Raw genomic sequence first — 16235 nt, forward strand, 5'->3', positions numbered from 1 at the left:
GTTTAGACCTAAACCCTATTTAAAACATTAGACTTCGCCCAAGAGAGGCATGTATTGATTTTTAAGGTTTCTTAGCAAGGAAAACCATTGTGAGAGAATACTCTAAACATCTTTCTTCTTTTCTTTTGATTTTTATGATGAATTCAATCTTAGTTTATTTTCCCATAGCCATGAGTAGCTAAATTCCTTGTCTAAGGTTTTGATGGAACCTATTGGGTGATGAACTTCTTGTTTATGTGAATACAAATTGCTAGTTTAATCTCTATTTGTTCAACTTCGTGTTTGTTGTAGTTAATTGACAGGATCCTCAATTAGCTGTGCCTATTTAGTGTGCATAACTTGGAAAAGAGTGCATATTTAGGGTATTGTTGAACAACACCACTCCTAGATTATTAGAGGAATCTATAATTGCGGGTTTAAAGGCGGGATTAGGGATAACGAAGCCTTGGGTGTAATCTAAAGTGAATCGTGCTAAATAAAGTAAGCTAGTGTATCTCGGGAGAGTGCAATAGTAAATTACTGTGGTTACTCGGGAGAGATTTGCGGTAAGATTAGCGTTCATGATTGATAGAGATGTGTTGGTCAATTTGTATGAGCATAAACAGAAGGGATTCCATCAATAGGGGAAATCATTGCCTTAGCTTTTCCTCATAATTGTTTACAACCTTATTAGTTTAGTTTACAGCTATTTAGTTACTTGCAAGCTAGTTGTTAAAGAACACTCAACTGAGATTTGAATATTTGGGAGGCTGGTTCTGAAGAATAAGTGGGTTTGAAGATAGTGGTTGATAGGTTGACTCTCTGTGGATTCGACCCTGGGCGTAATACTCGGGTTATATTTGCAACGTCCGCAGAGTCCTTTTTATAAGGCATAGTTGGGCGTGATCATGTACCTGTTGAGGGGTACAATGACTACACAAAGCTTAAGTGGCCAAGCCTAGAAAACCTTCCTACTGCCCTGTCCATTACCAAAAAAATCATTGACAATGAGGAGAAACTTGAGCCCAAGGCTGTGTACAAGAGTGAGATGAAGCCACCCCATAAAGTGTTATTCGAATTTTTCATCAAATGTGTTCTGCCAAGGCAGGAAAGGAGGCACATTGCAAACTTCATGGACTTGGTCTTGATGGAGTGTTTGGATAATGGGAAGCAGATTAATTGGCCTGGATTTATAATTCGGCTTCTTGATAGGGTTATCAATGGCACCAAGTCTCACGACATTCCCTATGGCTTCATTCTCACAGCTGTGCTTGCACATTTCAAGGTACCTATAAAGAAGTGGGAGGTTGGTACAAGCAAGGATCATTTTGGGATTAACACTCTGCTTGCTTGTGATAATGAAGTCAATGCCGCTCCTAAAGAACCTGGTTCATCCAAAAAGGTACCAGTGAATAGCAAGGTCAGAGCCTTGGTGCAAGAAAGTGGGGCTAAAGATGCTGAGATTGAAAGGTTGAAGAAGAGGTTGGTAGAGGTGGAGATTGAGAGAGATGCTCTCAGAACTGAGCTGGCAAGAGAAAGGGAAAAGAATGATAGCATTCTTCAAGATATGTTGAAACTCCTCCAAGACAAAACCAAGCACCTGGTCCTTCCGAGCCTTAAGCCTCCTAGCCTAGTGTAGATCAACCACTGCCCCAGTTCGGGACGTTTTGTTTCTTTTGCTTATGTTTTCAGTATTTTTATTTCTTCTTATGCTTTGTGGTAGAATCTTATCAATAATCAATGAAATTCATTGTTTTTGCTCTAACTGTTTGTTTATATTTCTTTTATGGTTAAAATTCTTAGCTTGATCTATGTTGATTAATCCATGATTGCATTTCAAGTAGCCCCAGTGGCCATCAGTAAGTTTTAAAATCTGGTTATCTCATATTTTTTATGCAACTTTTCGATGATGCCAAAAGGGGGAAAAGGTTGTTCTTTGAATAGTGATGTTTATAACCTAATGTACCTAGTCCTTGATGATAACTGATAAAAAGGAAAAATGTTTCTAACATTGTATTGATGTTAAGCTGCGTTGAAACAGAGCCTAAGCTTATGAAAAATCACAGAGCTTGTCATCATCAAAAAGGGGGAATTTGTTGGCCCAAGTGAAGGTTTGTTTTGAAGATTGACAAAGGAAGCTCAGGCATGAACCAGGTCCATCCTGTGTGTGCATAGAAATGTGCATATTCGAGCATATAGGATGCACGTGAAGAAGATAAGCTTAACTTGGTATAATTGATATCTCCTTATCGAAAATGTTGCATAATTGATAAGGAAAAGGACTCCTTAATCAAAGAGAATACTATCCAAGAAAGGAAAGGAGTTAGAAGTTGAAATCAACTAGAACTCTTCCACCAAGGAAGAGTAGCATTAGAACTCTAGTTATTGTTCATCTATTAACTCTATAAATTACAGGATATTCTCACTTTATAGGTAATGCACAAGCAAAAGTTAAACGTGAATTGAGAGCAAAATAGCAAGGCTTTTTGCAAGTAGTTCATGTGTGATTCAAGTGTGCAAACCTGAAGCTACATGAACCAGATAGAAGAACCAGTTCCAAGTGTCTGTCTTTTATTCTAGTTCAATTGTAGTAGGTGTTTTCATATTGTACCTTTCAGCTATATCTAGAGTCAATTGTAATAGGTACTCAGAGAATTCAAGTTAGAGTTAACTTGAAGTTGTCGCAATAGTTAGAGGCTGGTTGCCACAACGGGATTAGAGTTAATCCTAGGTTTATAAAAGTGTTTTGTAAATGCAGTTTTTGTCTCAGTGATCTAGTTGAGAGTTTGGAAAAATCCTACTAAGAAGTAGGTCGTGGTTTTTTTCACCTTTTGAGCCAGGTGTTTTCCACGTAAAATACTTGTGTTCTTTACTTTCCGTATTTACTATTTCAGCAATAGTAGGTTAAGGAGCACTTAGAAGAACCAGGTCCTCCCATAATCAATTTAAGCAAAAAATTAGACACCACACAAGTCACCCCCCCCCCTCTTGTGTGGTATTGAAGTTAAAACATCACCCGAGCTATCAGGGAGGCTGGCCAAATGGGTCATCGAGCTAAGTGATTACGAAATCACATACCAGCCTCGAACAGCGATAAAGTCGCAAGTTTTTACCGATTTCGTAACGCACTTTAGTGTAAAAGTAATTCCCAAGGCCGAGAAGGAAGCCGCTCGAGCTTTTTCTCAAACACAAGACCTCTGGGTCCTGTACAACGATGGTGCATCCAATGCTTCTGGATCTGGACTGGGACTCGTACTCGAGGTCACTACCGACAAAGTAATTCGCCAGTTCATAAGATGCCCAAATTGACTAACAATGAGGCCGAGTATGAGGTCGTAATCGTAGGGTCGAGGCTAGCACTCAAGTATGGGGCAAAGCGGCTGTAACTCCACTGCGATTCTTAGCTCGTGGTCAACCAAGTTACAAGGACTTTTCAAATCAAATAACCAAGGTTGCAAGAATATTAAGCCGAGATCTGTAAGTTGCTACCCAATTTCGACTAATGCCAGCTCGATCAGATCCCGTAAGCTCAGAACATCGAAGCAGATAGCCTTGCCAAATTGGCTTCCGCCGCCAGGAGCATCACGACTAGGGATAAAAGCGTAGTCCATCTCCTCAACTCGTCACTAGACCAAATCGAGGTAAAATCTGTAAGTTTGACTTGGGACTGGCGCAATTTTATTATTGCCTACTTGCAGGATGGCACCCTCCCAAATGAAAAAATGAAGCTAAAAACTAATAAAGCAAGCGGCCAGATACAATCTCCTTCATAACGACTTGTACAAGAGAACATATGTGTTACACCCCATATTTTCGTACGTAAAAGTACGCCGTAAGCAAACTGACGTAAGACCAAAAATAAGATCATCTTTGAAAATATATAAAGAAAGTTAATCATGTTACTTTGGAGGTTACAAATTCATGAACAAAAAGTACTAAGAGGGTTGGAAGGTTCAGAAGCTAAAGGAATTGAAGAAAATAATGTTTCATCGAAAGATGAAAAGTTGGGAATGTTATAACTCGTACCTTTTGAGTGAGACTAGGGTTATTAATATGATAAGAGGGTTATGTTATGAGTTATTTTAGTCATATTATAGTCATGTGTGAAGTTTTAGAGTCAAGTGAGTTGTGGAACAAAAGTCGATGAAAATCATCACAAGTTACGTTTATAGTTTTACTGAAATTTGGGTCAAATGTCACAGAACGTTTCTCCCAATATACCTATAGTTACGGGGTGATATACCCATAAATTTGAAGATCTATGAGTCTATTTTCTAACACATTGAACCGTTTGTCAATACGACATCGTAGTAGAGAGATATATGCATTTTTACGAGACTGCGCAGACTGCATAGGTGACAAGTAGGTATGCCACCTACTTGCTTAAATGAGAGGACTGAATATGTCAAAAGGGGATAGTTCGGGTCAGCCAAAGAGCCCTTTCAAGGGATTATTTACTTCATATATTACACTCATTATAGAGCATAAAAATCAGCCCCTGCAAAATTCTCCCAAAAATTCAACACAAACCCTAATTGATTTTTTTTTCTTTTCAAGTTCTAGTTGGAGGAAAACCTAAGGGTTGAAGAACCAAGATACAAGATTAGATATTCAACAAATAAGGTAAGTATAATTCTCTCTTTAATCCATTTTTTTTTGCTGGAAAAGTATAGAAATTCGTTCTATAATTGTAAGAACTCACGGGACGGTGATCGAAAGTCGTGTGTTCGAGTTATTCAACTTATAGTGGACTATTTTGTGGGATGTTTCGTGTTTTTGTTGGATTTTGTGTTTTGATATTATTTTATGGAGTTTTGGAGGAGAAAAGGTTTGGAGAAACACCACATAAATGTGGGCTGGTCGGCTGGTCGTTCATCGTAACATTTTCGGGTTTTTTGACACTACTATGGTGGTTGTTTTGCATATGAAGAGATTAGGGTGTGTTGAGGTATTTTGTGGTATTTTGTGATGGATATAAGGTTGGGAAATAATGTATATATGTTGTTATTGTTGTGTTCTTGTATTTTTGGTGCTATCTCGAATTAGGAGGAAGTAAAGATTATAGGGGAGATGCTGCCCGTTTTAATATAAAATAAGTTTGTCGTTCGTTTTGCGATAGTTGTACCTTTCGTAACTTAATGATAGTGTCAATATTGTTGTTTTATATTAAGGTGCAAAGAGACGAATTTAACGTGGTAATTGGAAAGACTGTGATAAGGTGTTTTAAGACTAAACATTTTCTTTATTTTGGCATGATCTCGTAACTACATGCGTTTGATAACGAGACATATAGAGAAGTTCGTACTCCTGAATTTATGTACATTATCCTAGTCTCATAAGTTACAGTATTCTCCTGTATCAGGATTTTATATTCAGTTAAGTATTGTCTTATTCCAGTAAAGAGAGCAAATGGTCCATATACATATATATATATATATATATATATATATACACACACACTATATACTAGTTACTTACTANTATTGGGCAATCTCTAATCAGATGGTAAGTTATATACCAAGCCTACTGTGGATGAGCGCCTATGAGAGAGCCCAGAATGGCAGAGATACCAAGCCTAGTATGATCGAGCGCCTATGAGCGAGCCTACTACGGCTGAGCAGTTACACGTACCGAGCCTTATAGGGTTGGACAACTAATTTACTTACTATATTGAAAGAGTTGAGATAGACAGTCGGGTAGACCTCCTTAGTAGGTGTTGTCCGAGTTCAGCTTGATCGGTAAGGTCCACGTCCGTCGGAGTTGACAGGTCTAGGGTTTTGAGTACATATTGTGTATATTTGTATATATATGTGTGAGTGTGTGTGTGTATATATATATATATATATATATATATATTATGGTTAGTTCGGGGCCCTATTCCGATCACTGTACATCCATCAGTGTAGGCTTGTAGACATATCCTGTCAGTCATGTAGTATGTTGGGCTTGTAGGCCTTGTATGTATACTTTTTTGGTTTGTCAGTTGTAGTAGTTCTGACGGCCTTGTCGGCCCAGCTTTATATTGATGTTCAGTCAGAGCTAGTTTCCATTCAATTTTATATTTTGTTTCACAAATTGTCTTGCAATGTGGCCCTACGGCCAAAGTATGACATTGTATGTTCAGAGTCCCTAAGTCTCAAGTTTGTACGCTCGGTTAAGTGAGGCACCGGGTGCCGGTCTCGCCTCCCCAGGTTTGGGTTGTGACAATATGGCGGCCCTCTAGCGAAGTGTTTAGGTCCGAACCAAACCCAGCACGTTCTCGAGGAAGTCCATGAAGGCCACTGCGACGCTCATTCTGGTGATCGATAACTCGTCAAGTGTCTCATACGGGCTAGGTACTATTGGCCTACCATGAAGAAAGACGCCTTTTGTGATGAAATGCGATCAGTGTCAGAAATAAGCCCCAATAATTCACCAAGCGAACGAACAACATCATTCGGTCACCTATCCATAGCCATTCATTAAGTGGGGAATGGACATCGTGGGTCCACTCCCGCCGGGGCGAGGTAATGTACGATTTCTTTTAGTTTTAACTGACTATTTTTCTAAATGGGTGGAAGTAGGAGCATTCGCCCAAATACGCGAACAAGAGGTAATTGCCTTCATATGGAAAAACATCATCTGCTGATTCGACCTACCCATGGAGACAAGCTGCGACAACAAGCCCAGTTCACGGGAAAGAAAACCACCGAATTTTTCAAGAAGTGGCACACTAAGAGGATACTTTCAACTCCTTATCACCCAGCAGGCAACGGGCAGGCAGAATCCTTTAATAAGTCCATATCAAATATCATGAAGAAGAAACTTGAAGAATACAAGGGACTTAGGCTAGAAATATTCCTAGAAGTATTACGGGCACAAAGAACCACCCCAAGACGAGCACAAGAGAGATGCCCCATTCCCTAGTCTATAGAACAGAAGCAGTTATACCAGTCAAGGTCGGAGAACCCAGCCTGAGGTACTCCCAGGAAAGCAGCACCAACAACAACGAGAGTAGGAGACAAGAGCTCGAAGAGGTCGACAAACGAAGAGATATGGCATACATAAAGATGGCCCCCCAAAAACAACAAGCAGAACATTACTACAACAAAAAGGCAAAGGTCCGACAGCTTAAGATCGAGACTACGTAGTAAGAGTCAAAACCCAAGAAAATAGAGATCCAAGAAAAGTCAAATTGGGAACCAACTGGGAAGGACCAGACAAAATCATAGGCAAAGCGAACAAGGGTTCGTTCCAACTAGAGACAATGGAAGGAAAACAATTACCAAAAAATTGGAATATCAACCACCTCAAATACTTCAACTTCTAGAAAATAAGAAGTGCCCCCCAAGTCGTACTCTTTTTCCCTCACTTGCGTTTTGTTCCATTAGGGTTTTCTCAAGGAGGTTTTTAATGAGGCGACGAGAGGGACACTTCGGATCAGAGTTGTTGGCCCAAGAACAGGTGAAGTTTTGAAGAATGACAAATGAACTCAGTCTTGGACCAGGTCCATCTTGTGAAGCACAGCCATGATCAACCTATACATGTGAGATGCACGTGAAGGAGATAAGTTCTACTGATAAAGCAGCAATATCTCCCGATCTTATCGAAAAGGTTGCATATTAGATAAGGAGAGAAAGTCTCCTTATATGAACAGAACACAATCAGGATAAAGATAGTGTTAGAGTTTGATATCATCAAGAACTCTTCTGCGATAGAAGAGCAGCAATTGAGTCCCAATCAAACTCTGATTACTAACCTATTAAATAACAGTGATTGTTCACTTTTACAAGTATTGCACAAACGCAGAAGTTAAACTAAATTGAGAGCAAAATAGCAAGGTGATTTTGCAAGCTATTTAGTGTGAGATTTGAGTGTGCACTCCTGAAGCTACTTGAACGAGATAGAAGAATCAGTTCCATTGTCTTTATTTTATTCTAGTTCAATTGTAGTAGGTGGTTTAAAGTTGTACCTTTCAGCTTTCATAGAAGCATTTGTACTAGGTACTTAGAGTTTTCAAGTTAGAGTTAACTTGAAGTTGTCGCAGCAGTTGAGGCTATGTGCCACAAAGGGATTAGAGTTAATCCTTAGGTTTACAAAGAGTTTTGTAAATGCTGTTTTGGCTCAGTGATTTTAGTGGAAGTTTGGGAAAATCCTACTGAGTAGTAGGTCGTGGTTTTTTCACCTTTTGAACCAGGTGTTTTCCACGTAAAAAATCTCTGTGTTCTTTAATTTCAGTACTTATTATTCTGCAAATAGTAGTAGTTGGAACACCTAGATGAACCAGGTTCTTCTATAGAGTAGTTAAGCAAAAATTAGGTACCACACAAATCACCCCCCCCCCCCCCTCTTGTGTGGCATTGACGCTTAAAACATCAATTGGTATCAGAGCGGGTTATCCTTGAAGAGGCTAACACCTTGGGAAAATATCAAGATGAGTGCACCACCTGGAAACTGGGAAGGCAATCCACTGCTGGGCCTCCACTCTTTAATGGTCAATACTATTCCTGGTGGAAGAATAGGATGAGAGATCATATCATAGGAGAGGACTATGAACTCATATGATCTCTGGGACATAGTCACTGATTGTCCCTTGGCAACTACAAAGAAGAATGAGGAAGGAGTGGATGTGCCAAAGACAAGAGCTGACTGCACTGCTGAAGATTTGAAGAAATGTGAGAAGAATGCCAAGGCCAAGAAATGGCTTGTGTGTGGACTCGGTCCAGACGAGTACAGCAGGATTCAAAGTTGTACCACTGCAAAGGAAATATAGGACACTTTACAAGTGGCTCATAAAGGAACTCCTCAAGTAAAAAGATCAAGAGGAACACTGCTATACTCTCAATATGAGAACTTCAGTATGAAGGAAGGAGAATCTATCCGGGAGATGTACACAAGGTTCACAACACTAACAAATGAACTTAAATCTTTTGGGAGAATTATCCTTGAAGAAGACAAGGTTGAGAAAATCTTGACAAGATTCTTACTAGTGACTTGGGAAAGCAAAATTACTGTTATTCAGGAATCAAAGAACATTGCTACCCTCAAGCTGGATGAACTGATTGGAAACCTCACTGCCTATGAACTGAGAAAGCAAACCATGAAAATGGATGCACCCAAGAAGGAAAGAAGTTTGGCTCTCAGAATAGCTGAAGGTTCAGATCTGGAGGATGATGAAATGGCCATGATCACAAGAGATTTCAAAAAGTACCTGATTAGAGGAAAGGGTTCTTCAAGAGGTACAACCTTCAACAAACCTAAGGCTCCTGAGAAACAGACCAATGAGGGTTGCTACAAATGTGGTAAGACTGATCACATGATCAAGAACTTTCTTCAATAGGAAATTGAGTGGAAGAAGGAAAGGGCTGAACGAAGGAATAGGAAGAAGGAACAGGTTCAACCCAAAAGGAACAAAGGATCAACAAAGGCTATGGTTGCTGCGTGGGGAGAAACATCAGATGAGGACTCAGAAGATGAAGCTAGAGATAAAGCACTTATGGCCATCGGAGAATCGGATGATGAACAAGAGGTCCAAGTGAGGGGAAATAGCCAAGTATGGTACATGGATAGTGGCTACTCAAAACACATGACGGGAAGCAAGAACCAGTTCCTTTCACTTGAGGACCTAAAGGGAGGTAATGTCTCCTTTGGAAATGGGAAGAAAGGTGAGATTATTGGGGTTGGAAAGGTAGGTAAGACAGACTCACACTCCATTGAGAATGTCTACTTGATAGATGGCTTGAACTACAGCCTGATCAGTGTGTCACAACTGTGTGACAGAGGTAACCTTGTAGCATTCACCTCTACAAAATGCTTTGTGATTAATCTTACCACTGACAAGATTGTTTTGCAGGAAAAAAGAGTGAACAATATTTATATTGTAGATTTGTCTGCTCTTTCAGAAAATGAACTCACATGCCTAAGTGTGTTGGATAATGATCCCCTCCTATGGCACAAAAGACTTGGTCATGCTAGTCTGAATCAGCTAAACAAATTAGTCTCTAAGGACTTGGTGATAGGGCTACCTAACATCAAGTTTAAGGATGACAAAGTTTGTGAGTCTTGTGCAAGGGGGAAGTAGGTAAGATCATCCTTCAAAACAAGAAAATGGTAAACACAACCAAGTCGTTGGAATTGGTTCATGTGGATCTCTGTGGTCCAATGAGAACCTTGAGCAGAGGTGGAAAGAAATATGTGATGGTGTTAGTTGATGATTATTCTAGGTTTACCTGGGTACTATTCTTAACATCTAAAGATGAAGCATTTGACATGTTTACTGCTTTTGTTAGGAAAACTCAGAAACAACTAGGTAATCAACTTGCATCCATAAGGTCTGATCATGGAACTGAATTTGAAAATGCTAAGTTTGCTGAATTTTGTGATGAGCATGATATAGATCATAACTTCTCTGCCCCTAGGACTCCTCAACAAAATAGAGTAGTTGAAAGAAAGAACAGGACTCTTGAAGACATGGCTAGGACTATGCTTCTTTCTAGTAAACTGCCCCATAACTTCTGGGCAGAGTCTGTAAACACTGCATGTTACATTATCAATAGATGCATGACTAGACCTCTTGTAGCGAAGATTCCCTATGAGTTACTTAAAGGGAGAAAACCAAATATATCCCATCTTAGGGCATTTGGATGCAAGTGCTTTGTGCACAATAATGGAAAAGACTCCTTAGGTAAGTTTGATCCCAGAAGTGATGAGGGAGTATTCTTGGGATATTCTTCACAGAGCAAAGCATATAAAGTATTCAATAAAAGAACTTTGTGTGTAGAAGAAAGTGTGCATATTGTGTTTGATGAAACTAACGTTCTTTCTGAGAGACGGAAACATGAAGATGAAGCCATTGGATTGGTAAAGGATTTGACTGAATTCTCAGCACAGGCTAAAGAGACACCAAAAGAAGGAACAGGTGATGGAACAGGTTCTTCCATCCAGGGCAACCTGACAGGGGGAACTGATCAAAGAGAAATTGAAACTAATCCTCTAAAAGAATCTGTTCAAGATCATGTTCCTCAGCAACAGAACATGGGAGAAACATCTAGCAGAAATTAGTTGGTTGTGAAACCTCACAAGTATCAAAGTTCTCATCCTATTGAGAACATAATCACTGATCCAACATCTGGAGTCAAAACTAGATCACAATTAAAGAATCTGTGTGCTTTTGATGCATTTTTATCTCTTATTGAACCTAAAAATGTTGTTGAGGCTTTGCAGGATGCAGATTGGGTGAATGCAATGCAAGATAAGCTCAATCACTTCGAAAGAAGTCAAGTTTGGCATCTAGTTCCAAGACCCAAGGACAGATTAGTCATTGGCACAAAATGGGTCTTCAGAAACAAACTTGATGGAACAGTTACAAGAAACAAGGCAAGACTGGTGGTCCAAGATTATAGCCAAGAGGACGGTATAGATTATGATGAGAACTTTGCTCCAGTTGCAAGACCAGAGGCAATAAGACTCCTCATAGCTTTTGCAGCACACATGGAATTCACTCTCCATCAGATGGATGTCAAAAGTGCCTTCCTGAATGGCTACCTAAAAGAAGAAGTGTTTGTGAAACAACCTCCAGGGTTTGAGAGCAAGAAATGTCCTGAGCATGTGTACAAATTAGACAAGGCTCTCTATGGACTCAAGCAGGCCCCTAGAGCATGGTATGAACGATTGTCCAAATTCCTACTTGAACATGGCTATAAAAGAGGTAAAATTGACAGTACTATATTCTTAAGGGAAAAAGGTAAGGATCTCCTTGTGGTACAAATATATGTTGATGACATAATCTTTAGGGCCACCACTGATAAACTAAGCAAGGATTTTGCAAAATTAATGGGGAGTGAGTTTGAAATGAGTATGATGGGTGAGCTTAACTTTTTCTTAGGCTTACAAATCAAACAAAGCCCAAATGGAACCATGATCCATCAGTAGAAGTATGAAAAAGAGCTGATTAAAAAGTTTAAAATGGATGAATCAAAGGAAATAGACACCCCCATTGCAACTGCCACTAAATTAGACATTGATGAACCTGGTTCATCAGTTGATCAGAAGTTGTATAGGGGTATGATTGGTTCACTCTTGTATCTTACTGCTAGCAGACCTGACATTGTTTTCAGTATAGGGCTTTGTGCTCGCTTTTAGGCTAATCCAAAAGAGTCTCACTTGACTGCTGTCAAGAGGATACTAAGATATTTGAAAGGCACCACTGATCTGTGTCTTTGGTATCCCAAAGGTAGTAATTTCAATCTAGTAGGATATGTTGATGCTGATTATGCAGGTTTCCTTGTGGATAGGAAAAGCACCTCAGGTATGACTCACTTTCTTGGTTCATGTCTTGTATCATGGGCCACTAAAAAGCAAAATTCAGTGGCCTTATCCACTGCTGAGGCTGAGTATGTTGCTGCTGCATCTTGTTGTGCTCAATTGCTATGGATCAAACAGCAGCTGGTAGATTTTGGCATTGAAATTGGTTGCATTCCTATATTCTGTGATAACACTAGTGCTATAAGTATGACAAAGAACCCTGTTCATCATAAGAGGACTAAGCACATAGATGTTAGACACTACTTCTTGAGAGATAACTATGAGAAAGGATTGATCTCCATAGAATTTTGTGCTACTAATAAACAAATTGCTGACATCTTCACTAAAGCACTGAGTAGAGAAAACTTTGAGAGGAACAGGTTGGAATTAGGGATGATTAAGATCACCTAATAGGTCCAGCTCAGAATGCACAATGAAAAAAAAAATAAATTTTTTTTTTCTTTTTGGCTAGGAATTCTAAACATGTGTAAATATCTAGATTAATTCTTACTCAGCTTCATACTTTAATTAATATACTCCTGTGACATGTGTTTATATGACTCACTGATCTCTTACAAAATTTTCTCTATTATGGCATTTGAGGCATGTTCAAGAGAGTTCTAAATGAAGAACCTGGTTCATCAGTATGGGTTCATATGAAAGCTCAGGTATGTTTTCTGTACTCTGCACAATTAGAAAGATTAATAATTTAATCATGAGCAGAAGTCCTATACTTTTCAAATTCCTAGAAAATTCTATCCGTTAGCATTGAACCAGTTTCGTCCCTCTAGAACTCTAAACCGTAATTTTTGCCTAATATCTAGGGAAGCCAAATAGATCATTCAAAATCTGGAATTTCAGGTTGACTAGACTCCTATTTGACCACTGCAAACGGCTGCCGTTACTTATTAAATGTGTAATCCCCTTTAAATACACATCAATTCTACAGCTTTCATCATAGCTCCAAACCGTAAAAAAAACTCGTCTTCACTATCACCTGCCCTCTTCTCCAAAATTCCCAAAACCTTTAAAGAAATCAACAATCATGTCTAACCCACAAGAAAATCCTGGAACTCCTCCACCACCATCTCCCTCAAATTCATCCTCAACCACTCCACCCAGTGCATCTCCAAAACCTAGACTACGAAGGGTAAAAATGCTTGTTAGAAAGACTGTGGCATCTGGTGCTCTGAGGAAGGCTTTAAATGAAAGGTTGAAAGCAAGCCAAGTGAAAGCAAGCAAAGCTCAAAAATCTGACTCCAACTCTGAGTCTGAATCCTATCAATCTGCTACTGAGGGGGAAGGACATGGGTCTTCTGACTCTGAAAAGACTCAAGAAACATCTTCCAAGGTAAGTTCACCTGTAATTGAAAATTTAAAGACTAGGTTTGTTCTGGTTGGACCCATTAGGGATGTTGAGTTGCCTGAGATACGTAGGAGTGGAGGTAAAAAGAAGTTAGAAAAAGAAAAAAAGAGAGAGGGTACATGTGGTGAAGAGAGGGGAACTAGGAATAGTGTAGTACCTGCTATTTGTAGGGTTGAACATGAAAGGGTAGAAGCGAGTGGCCTGAAGTCAGGCGGAAGTGGTTCTGGGGAAGCTGCTGAGGGTTGGTTCATCTGAGCAAACAGAGAGATGAACCTGTTTCATCTACTGAAGGGACCCTGGCTGATCTACTGAAAAAGGTTGGGGCAAGCTATGACCCAAAGAAACGCAGAACTCCCATAACAAAAGCCCCATATGTTCCCAAGCCTTCCAAGAAAAGAAAAGCTCCATCCCTTACACCTACTGCATCTTCAGTGCCTAGGGGTAGACCCATAAGAAACAGGGTAAAACAGAGTGAAGCTGATCTACAAAAAGCCTTAGAAGAAAGTAAGAAAAAGAAAATGGATAAGGGAAAGGGTCAGATTGCAGAATCCTCAGAGGATGTTGAGGAAGAGGAGATGGAACTGGTCCATCAAGAAAGGGGTACAACAGTGGAGGTTCCTACACCCAAGCCTAAAAAGACCAAAACTTCCTCCAAGAAGTCTTCCTCTATGTCTGAGGCTGTTGAACCTTCACTAGCCAAGAGGACAAGATCTGCAGTGAAAAACAAACAATCAAGAATTTATGATGATGAAGACTGGAGTGGAGAAGAAGAAGAACATGATTCTGAGAAGGAACAGGACAAGTTTGCCATGTTTGGCAGAAGGAAAATTTTGAAGGAAATACTATTGAAAGACCTGGTGCAACCAGGAATGACTAGGTTGGTGGATGCTTTAGCAGCTCAGGGGTGGAAGGACATGGTCCTTCAGATGGATGGTAGGCTTGCCAGGAATGAGCTGATTGAATTTATGGCAAATGCTGTGGTTAAGGATGGCATAGTTAGAAGCCTGGTGAAAGGAGTTCAAGTGCAGTTTGATGCACAGAAACTGGGAGAGATTCTGGACATACCCTCTGAAGGGTTTGATGACTATACAAGGCAAAGGTGGCCTTGCCTGGACTCCCTCCCTACTGCCCTTGAAATCACCAAAAGGTTTTGTGATTCAGAAGAAGTGAATGAAGCCCGGGCTGTGCAGAAGAGTGAAATGAGGCCTGAGCACAAGGTTGTGTTTGAATTTGTCAACAAGTGCTTATTGCCTAGACAAGAGAGAAGGCACACTGCCAACTACATGGATCTGGTCCTTATGGAGTGCCTGGAGAGAGGAAGCAAATCAATTGGCATGATTTCATTGTCAAGCTGCTAGACACGGTCATAAATGGCTCCAAGGCTCATGCTACTCTTATGGCTTTATTCTAACCACAGTTCTGGACAGGCTGAATGTGCCTCTGAAGAAATGGGAAATGGCCTCAAGCAAGGAACACTTTGGCATCAATACTCTGCTTGCTTGTGACTATCCAGTCAATGCCATCCCAAATGAACCTGGTTCATACCAGAGGACACCCATCAACAGCAAGGTTAGGAGTCTGGTTTAGGAATGTGCAGCCAAGGATGCTGAAATAGAAAGTCTCAAGGCACGTTTGGTTGAAGTAGAAGCTGAGAGGGATGGTCTCAGATCTGAGCTTGCCAAAGAAAAGGAGAAGAATGATGGAATTCTTCAGAACATGTTGAATCTTCTCCAAACCCAACCCCAACCCTCTAGTTCCTCCAAGCCTTAGGACTCCTAGATCCTGACTCCTGCACTTGTTTAGTACCCCGAGTGACCCAGATTAGGGATTTTTCTATCTTTCTATTTTTTTCTCATGGTTTGAATGTTTTTCTTTCTTTTTGTGGATTGTTGGTGGCAACATATCTCTATCAATGACAACTGTTGTTTTCTCTTGTTCAATAATTATTCTAACCTTGATAGTTTAAATATGTTTGTTGATTACTCATGATTGCACCATGATTGCACTTGCAGTTGACCCAGTGGCCATGAGTATTTATTAAAATTTGGGATTCACATTGTGTATGCAACTTTTCGGTGATGCCAAAAGGGGAAAGAGATATTGTGCTTTACACATTCTGAAATAAGTGATGTTTATAACCTAATTAACCTGGTCCTTGATGATAAGTGCATTTTCTAAGTTTAGTGTTGATGGTTAAGTTGAGTTCTTACAGGTTCCAAATCAGTAAAAAGCACAGAGTTTGTCATCATCAAAAAGGGGGAATTTGTTGGCCCAAGAACAAGTGAAGTTTTGAAGAATGACAAATGAACTCAGTCTTGGACCAGGTCCATCTTGTGAAGCACAGTCATGATCAACCTATACATGTGAGATGCACGTGAAAGAGATAAGTTCTACTGATAAAGCAACAATATCTCCTGATCTGATCAAAAAGGTTGCATATTAGATAAGGAAAGAAAGTCTCCTTATATGAAGAGAACACAATCAGGATAAAGATAGTGTTAGAGTTTGATATCATCAAGAACTCTTCTGCGATAGGAGAGCAGCAATTGAGTCCCAATCAAACTCTGATTACTAACCTATTAAACAACAGTGATTGTTCACTTTTACA

The sequence above is a fragment of the Nicotiana attenuata genome, unplaced genomic scaffold, assembly GCF_001879085.1.
Source record: "Nicotiana attenuata strain UT unplaced genomic scaffold, NIATTr2, whole genome shotgun sequence".
In the NCBI taxonomy this organism is placed as follows: Eukaryota; Viridiplantae; Streptophyta; class Magnoliopsida; order Solanales; family Solanaceae; genus Nicotiana; species Nicotiana attenuata.